Source organism: Arachis ipaensis, chromosome B9, assembly GCF_059453495.1.
Source record: "Arachis ipaensis isolate K30076 ecotype BB chromosome B9, ASM5945349v1, whole genome shotgun sequence".
Lineage (NCBI taxonomy): Eukaryota > Viridiplantae > Streptophyta > Magnoliopsida > Fabales > Fabaceae > Arachis > Arachis ipaensis.
Genome location: NC_142444.1, coordinates 145,916,816 through 145,925,689, shown reverse-complemented (window position 1 = coordinate 145,925,689; position 8,874 = coordinate 145,916,816). Strand labels below are relative to the sequence as shown.

General features: G+C 31.3%; 1 long non-coding RNA gene and 1 pseudogene across 1 annotated transcript; one reads left to right on the top strand and one right to left on the bottom strand.

Annotated features, from left to right (window-relative positions):
• Window positions 1-1,227, bottom strand: LOC148546682 (uncharacterized; annotated as a pseudogene).
• Window positions 1,228-4,455: 3,228 nt separating this feature from the next.
• Window positions 4,456-7,812, top strand: LOC107617083 (uncharacterized). Its single transcript, XR_002353342.2, has 11 exons — window positions 4,456-4,625; window positions 5,057-5,109; window positions 5,211-5,278; window positions 5,609-5,698; window positions 5,821-5,880; window positions 5,971-6,105; window positions 6,477-6,571; window positions 6,673-6,757; window positions 6,852-6,927; window positions 7,498-7,563; window positions 7,631-7,812. It is a non-coding gene; the product is annotated as an uncharacterized LOC107617083 (long non-coding RNA).
• Window positions 7,813-8,874: the final 1,062 nt, after the last annotated feature.

Sequence of the window (8,874 nt, the reverse complement as noted above, 5' to 3'; positions counted from 1 at the left end):
TTAATTCAAGCCTATATAGATTATCCACCAAATGACCAGAGCAAATATTATTCGAATTATAGAAGAGACTGACTTTATTGTCTCCGAACGAACAAATTAACCTGATTTGTCCAAACGAGAAACAGAAACTAAATTTCGTCTAAATGACGGTACATAAAATGTCTCTAATAAATCCAAGTAAAATCCACTCATGAAACATAATCTAAAGGTTCCTATAACTTTGACTGCAACTATATTGCCGTTTGCCACATAGATGTATATTTCAGCATCACTTGGCGGTCGGCTCCACAGGCAATCCTGTATAGTAACACTTACATGAATAGTAGTAGCAGAATCTACCCACCAAGTATCAACAGGTGCATAACTTAAACTAGCCTCAGAATAAACGAAAATAAGAATTATACCCTTCTTTACACGCCAGGTGGCATATTTGGTACAATCCTTCTTCATGTGTCCCACCTTCTTACAGAAGAAACAGGTTGAAACTTGATCCTGTTTCTTAGCCTTTTTCTGCTGAGAAGGCACATCCGCAGTAGTATCATGCCTTCTTTTATACTCAGAAAATGAAGCCATGTGAGCACTTTCAGTCTTATCTTGTTGGAGCCTCTCTTCTTCTTGCACACAATGAGATATAAGCTCATTTAAGGACCAAGTGTCCTTCAGAGTGTTATAACTCACTTTGAATTGCCCAAAGTGTGCAGGAAGGGAAATCAAAATGAAATGCACGAGTAAATCTTCAGATAACTCTAACTTTAGTGCTTTCAATTTTGAAGCAAGATGAGACATTTTCATAATGTACTCCTTTATGATCCCTTTACCTTTATACCTCAGGGAAACAAGTTTGCTCAAAAGACTACTTGCCTCCGCCTTTTCATTCTTAGTAAAGAATTTTTCAACATCCTTTAAGAATTGTTTGGCATCTTTATCCTCAGTAATTGAGCCCCGAAACGCCTCAGGAATTGAGCGTTTTATGATCATAATGCTCATTCGATTGGATTTCTCCCACTTCTCTATTTTAACCTCATTGAGATTTTCCAGAGTGGAAGTGGGTTTCTCCTCTCGAAGAGCTATATTTAGATCCATACAACCGAGGACAATCTCCACGGTATCCTTCCAAACTTTAAAGTTTGAACCATTCAGCATAGGAATACTACTAATTTGTGTAGAAACATTGGTAGCTAAAGCCATAGTTTTTGGATTAGAACAAAAAAAACATGCAGTAAACATTAGTTAAATAATGAGAAAAATCCATATTGAGATATCTAGAACAACATTAATTTTCAATCTTTGGATAGAAAAATTAACTGTAAGTGATACTCTTATTGCAGTAATCAAATATTGTCAAAATTCCTGTCACACATTAAGCCTTTCTTTGGACCGACTTAATGCACACATGGAAACTTAAACTTCGCAACCTATTTATTACCGCATATATTTTCTATTAATTGGCCAAACAATAACCTTCCTTTGGGCCGATTATTGACCGCATAATTAATAGAAAATAAACAAAAGTGTGCAATGCTTATTATTTGGCCAAACAATAAACTTCCTTTGGGCCGATTATTGTTTGCATAAATAATAAGTATTACTTTATTCTTAATCAGTTACCCAAATATTTATTTACTATTAATATGTGTATGTAATTCGGCCAAATATAGGCCTTCCTTTGGGCCGACCAATATTCGCATGAATTACATATCACCATATTCCTAATGTTTTGAATAAATCAATTTTCACAAAAGAGGCTACTTTGGCAGCATAATGTTCAATCAATTTATTTCAAAACCAAATCCTTATAATAGATGGGTATAATAATCCAAATTGTTACTAATTTTCTTATGTAACAATTAAAAAAATATTTAAATAACAGAAAGATTTAAATTTTAATAATGTATTTTTAGACTTTTTAAAAAAAATTATTATAACTAAATTCATGTGCCAACAAAATTTTGATCCATTAAAATAAGGAAAAGTTTAGGGGGCAGTAACTTTGTTAAATTCTAATCAGCATATAACCAGCAAAGAAAAGTGAGCCATTGGATGAAATCTCACACCATTAAAATCATCATTGATGGTTATTTGATGGTTACAAATCACAAAAATTGCTGGCCTATAGCATTTCTCTTAAAATAAATAGTGATATAAATTAAGAGCCAAATCCTTCTAGTATGATATATTTATATACATATATAAATATGCCTTTACTGTATAACCAAATAATGATAATGTCCATCAACAAACATACATATTAATTAGTCGGTCTATACATACATATACGACGCACGATGCACTTTATGGAAACAATTTCGCCAAGTGTGCCGCATTTTTATATGTAATGTAAATATCGCATCTATATATATATTGATCCAAAAAAAAACGAGATAATTTTGATGATTAAATTATGGATGGCTCTGATACTACTTGTTGGAATAAATTAATTTTAATATTTTAGATCATCTATATTGAATCACAAAAAATATATCACAATGCGAAAACATGCCTTTATTCATAAGAGTCAGAAATTGATGGAAGAATTTGGATCTTGTGGTTCTTTCGATCTTCCTCAACCAAAGCCTTCTGTATTCTTAGGTGGCTGAACTGCAACTCTTTTAATGGAAAAAGAGCAACAAAGTCAGCTTTGGTATATTGGGGATCGAAACTCTGTAGGCCTATTTATATTTGAGCATGGCACCCATTAAACCCTTAAGCTCAAATAAAATAGTATCTAAAATCCAAAAGATAATATATCTAAAATCCAAAAAGATAATTATCTAAGGAACAAAAGATAATATCTGGTTTTATTCTCATTTAATTTCAAATCAAAAGTAATAATGACTTATTCAATTAGCATTTATAACCATAAATGAGATCACCATTATATAAGTCATTTAATTTGAAATAGCATAATTTGTGATTATAATTAATATATGTATTACCTACAAACAAATTAAAAAATTAAAATAATTTCCTAACATTATTTACTTCATTAATAGTTTATAGTTATTTATTAATATTAGTATTGCTAAACTATTATTATATTATTATTCCTGTTAATTGCTTTTAGTATGGTATTATGATTATCTATTATATATTATTATTGTTATTATTGTTGTTGTATATTATTATTATAATAGTGGCATAGTGGCAGCAGCACGTAATTATTATTATTATTATTATTATTATTATTATTATTATTGTTATTATGATTATCAATATTATTATTATATCTAATTAATTAAATTTTATATGTTATTATTATTATATTTAGTGTTATTATTCTTTGTTGTGTTTTTTTTATTATTCGTTTATTATATTATTTAATTTGGTATTGTATAATATTATTCTCTAATTAATTATGATAAAAAAAAATATGTATACCATTAAGAAGGTAAGATGCCTTGATTGGTACGTTGAAATTTCTACTTTGTTATCGCGATGTTATGAGACATACTAAAAGTTGAAAATTTTTTAAAAAGACTTTTTATGTGTGAGACAAACAGTCGAAAAAAAGTGAAAAAAAAAAATAAAAGATATCATATATATAAGACATATTTGCATTGTATTAAAAAAATTATTTTTATATGACTATGATAGTCATGATATTTTCTGTGACGAACGGATGAAACCGACATAAATGAAAAAATATTATATTTATTGAGAATTTTAAATTCTCACTATATCTATATACATGTATGTGGTTTCAGATTAAATTCAATAACGACCATTAGAAGGCAGATTTTTGTAAGTGTATGTATTCTACAAGACCATGTATAAATAACTTGCACATTCTTATAACTATTTTTGCAATGTTATATTTGTAGGCAATACTACAAAAAAATTAGATTAAAACGGCATTAATTTTATGGCGGTTTTACACAACCGCCATTTTTTTCGTTAATTTCGGCGGTTTTAGCTTGTGCCATAATGTTTGAGACTTTTGTGGCAGTTTTAGCTGGTTTTAAACCGCCACAATCATTTTTTTTTTTGTCTTTTTAACTCACCTGATATATTGTTGTATTTGACTGTATGAGAGACCGAGAGTGATAAGTGTGATTTCTCAATAAAAAGTGAATACCGAACCCTAATCCCTAATCCGTTGCGGCATCTTCTGCCACTGTCATTCATCTTCTCAATCTGGCCTCAATTTGAAGGTTTGTCGCTGCTGCTTATTTCACTGCTATTGTTCATCTCCTCGTCGTCACTCATCCCCTCACCATATCAAGCAACATCGTGTCGCTACCTTCAATGAGGTTCTGGCTTCAATCTGAAGGTTAGTCACCGTCACTCATTCCGTTGCCGCCTTTATTTATCACCTCGCCGTTGCAAGCAATGCCACTGTTGCTGCCTTTAGCGAGCCTCTGTGATTTTGTTCTGCCTTCATCTTCTTTTGATTTTTCCTTCCTCTTCATAATTTTAGATCTAGTTCATGATCTAGTAGGAAGAAATAGAGAATGCTTGTTTTTTCTCCTTTATTTTTACTTTGATTGATCTTCTGCGTTGTTGTTGTTGTTGACGAGGGTGCCAGAGGTGGTGGAATTTTACTACACATTGATGAGGAGAGAACCATAGCAACTATCTCGATGCGAATACAGCTAAAACGGAATCTTAAAGGCCGTGTTGGAAGGGTGAACAGTTTCTTATTACAAACATTTAGTAATAATGCACTTATTACACTCTATGTGTTTGTTATTTTGTTTCTTAGAAATTGCTTCTGTTAGTTCTGTATTTGGTTGTAGCTCCTGATTTAAGGCTTGGAGTTTGTTCTTTGTTGCATCTGAGTTTCAAGGATTTTATGATTTAACTTGAATTCTGCTTGTTTAAAACTGGATAAGTTATTGGTTGCTTGAATTACATAGTAGCAGCATTGGGGTTATTTATGAAGACAATGTAAAATTGAAGATGTGTTAGGTAAAGCAAATTGGGGTTATCTTTGTACTTTGAAGATAATGTAAAATTGACAGAGGTGTTTTAGAATTATAGTCTAATTTATAAAGATGTGATAGGTAAAGCAAATTTTTTAACTGATTTCTTGTTGCCTTTGGGGTTATTTCTGCAGACTGCTCATATTTGATAACATAGAGAATGGAAGCTTAAAGGAGCATCTCAATGGTAAATTTTGAAAGAAATTAGAAGGATTTTAGAGGCGCCTCTCAATAATAATTGGAACTATTTTTATTTATTTATTTATTTCAATGTTTGAATGCTGGTAGATCCCTTGAAGACTCCTTTAAATTGGAGGACGAGGTTACAGACTGCTAATGAAGTTGTAGCAGCACTGGTAAGCTCTTCAAACAAAAGCTTGTCAAAGAACCAAATTTGCCTAATGTGTTTTGACTTGAAACTGCACTCTTCTTATCATGTTTGCCAACATTTGCATGTTTCATTCAGTTTGCCAATGAAAAACAAAAGCTTAAATGTGTATCTGCAAGATAGTTCTGTATGACTTGGCCTGTTTCTGAGTTCTTTCTTTTGACCGATATGATTGTAGAAACATGAATATATGAGGCTGTTTTGTCATTTATATCTGTAACAAATTATTTAATGTTTCACAAAAGTTGTGAAACATGATTCTGATTTTGGGCTTTTGTTGTGTTGATTGTGGCTGTAGGAATACTTGTTTCTTTTTAGTGATCCACTGGCATATCATGTCTCCATCAGCTCAAGCAATATTATGTTAGATGAGAACTTTGCAGCTAAAGTAAGGAAACATTTCTTTTCTCACTAGAACTATCATCTTCTAGATTTGATTGACATGCCAGAAGTAAATAAAGCACTTCAATGTTAAAATAGTGTGACACCAGATTTTCTTCTCTAATACAGCATCAAATTTTGGCCTTCTTACTCCCAGTGCAAACTCTGTCATGATGCCGAATTCAGGAGGTCCTTATCTCTCAACAGAAAACAAAACTGAGGTACTTATTCTTAGTTACTTCACGTTAATGCGCTCACCGGCCTCATCTTGCATTTCAGATAGCATGAAGCAGAAGAGTTGCAAGATAATATTCCAACTCGGAGTGCTGATACTGGAACTGGTCAGAAATGGATTGGATTGAAAAGATCACAGGAGTTATTGCCTCATTGTTGAGTTCTCAGATTCCTGAAAGGGTAACTGCCAAAACTTTTGCATTTAGGTCTCTATAGTTGGAAAATTTTTTAATCAGGTCCATATATTGAATAAAATTGTGTTTTCAAGTCCTTGAAACATCCTAATGTTACAAAATGTTATGAACTTTTTTATAATTTAATAGATTTAACCAAAAACTTTACAACAATAATTTGCTTTAGGAACTTGGTTACAAAGTTTTAAACCTTTTTTAATTAGAATTTGGCAGTAATAATTGTTATGGTAGTGGTTATTCTTTGTGCAACTATGAAAGTTATGAAAATTCTTTTATTTATTTATATTATGTGAAATTTTTTTTGCAGACTAGGTAGTGTTCTGACTAAGAAGGCTGTTTATACTGTTCATTTTGCAGCAAAAGGGAAGTGGTAATGTTGGCCAGCTTCTGGACCCAAATCATGCCTCATTGTTGAAAGGAGTAGCAGTGGCAACTGGCGGCTAGGCTATAGGGTCTCTACCAATCTCATCTTTATGAGAATGTTGCTATTCATATCATCTCTGTTCTGGATGCCTATCTCATATTGGATTGAATTTACAAGTTCTATTTGCAGTCAAACGTCTCTCGGTGCACCTAACATTTTACAAGGCAGTTTTCAACAAGTTCAAAATCAGAACCAGCATCTTCTAGGATCTCTGGTAATTTCAAACATTATCTTTGCCTTAGCTATGTGCTATCCCCATTTGACTTTATATATAAGTTTTTATTTACTGGTCATTTGTCATGAAACAGAACATGAAAAGTGATATGAATCCAATGGTTAGACCTCAAGCTGTTATATCAGATGGATCCTTTGTTGGTGGACATGGTACTGGTTTGTTTTCAAATTGTATTTTCTATTATTCCCATGCTTACTTTACTAGCTAGATTCCAATACGTTGGAAAGCTTACACTTTGGCACCTGTAATGGTAAATACAACCAATCTTAAGATCTTAAGAAATTGCATGCCATTGTTTTCTAACCTAAAGATATATTATAATGTTGATTAAAAAAATACTTGATTTTACACTTCCCATTATCTTGAACATACACTCTACTCTTGAGACACATGCTTTATTTCGATACAGAAGATGATTCAAAATTAATGCAATATTTCCATATTGTTTCTGAGCTTTCTAAGGAAACTGATAAATGAATACCTTAATGGCTTAACCCTGATTTGAATTTGTTTCCTTCCATTCTTGAAATATTTAATGTTCCCTGCTTTGTTGCATAGTTTCTTTATATGCTGCATGTGTCATTAAAGATATTTCTTCTATCTTCATTTGCATTATATAGTACTATTTGTATGATATTGGGATTTTTCTTTGATTTTTGGTTGACATTTGTTCTGTGTGGATAATGGAGTTGACAATGCTTGTGGTGTGCACTCTGCAGGGTGAAGAACTGAAGAAGATGATTGATGCAATCACCTAAATACAGTGCAATTCTAAAACACAGCAGGTAAATGTTACAACTTAATTGGATTTAAGGTAGCCATAATTCTCACCCTTTTTTCTTCATGTTGCAGAATGTGAAGATAGTTTTTGACTCTGCAATAAAAGTTGAATTGAGACCACAAAAACCAAAGAAAAAACCACGCAAGAGAAGGACTTATTTTTTCTTCTAAGTAGTATTTCTTATTCAGTTGTTCTTATTGTATTTCTGAAATCATTAATATATCAGAATCAAAAACACTAAGCTTTAGTGTTTTTTTATTCTTTTACATTATTGTTGTGAAGAACATTAGGCTTCTTTTTACAGGTGTTATGTTTAGAATTAAAAAATTATATTATGTTTGATAGTTTATTTGTACAGGAGTTTTTGATTTTCAATACTAAAATATTATATATTATGTTAATACTTTATTTATGAGTTACATAATATTTTGTTTATGGGTTATGATTTCTTGTTATTGTAAAATTTTAAACGAAAAATTGTTTGTTTAACATAGTAAAAACAACGGTTGAAACTGTCTTTTTAAACGATAAAAAATGTCATTTTTATCCGGTAAAAACTAGTAAAAATTGTATTTTTAAACGATAAAAAAATGTCACTGTTAGGATTAAAACGGCGGTTCAAAAATGACATTTTAACCAACCAAAAGCTACTCTATAAGGGTAAAAACGGCGGTTCAAAAAGGTCGTTTTAACCGATTGAAACGCCACTATTAGGGTAAAAACAGCGGTTCAAAAACGCCATTTTAACCGACCAAAATGCCACTCTGTGAGGGTAATAATGGCAGTTTAAACCGCCATTTTAACCTGGAAATAACGGCGGTTTGAACCGCCGTTTTAACCCAGCAGAAAACCGCCGTTTTAACCCCAGGAAATTGGCGCTCTAAATTACGGCGCTTTTCAAAACCGCCATACTTGGTAATAATGGCGGTTCAAACCGCCGTAATTACCCAAAAAAAATCGCCATTTTTACCAAATTTTTTTGTAGTGCAAAAGCTAAATGTGTTGTGTTTGATTTAATAATCGTATTTGTATAATTATGATCAACTATTATATCTAATTGTAAACTTATACAATGAGTTTTTGTTCCAAAAAGAGATGTTACACATTTCATTAAATATATAGAAGGCATAAATATAAAGTATCATAAATTGCACAAATTAGTAAAAAGTACAACTACCTAATTTAAGATTTTAACAATAACAACTCAAGTAGGTAAAAATAAAAATTAAAAATTAAATTACATTAATTAAAATTAACATTCAAATACGTTCCTCAATTAAAATGCTAAAAAAAACTAGCAAAAGATTTAAACTAA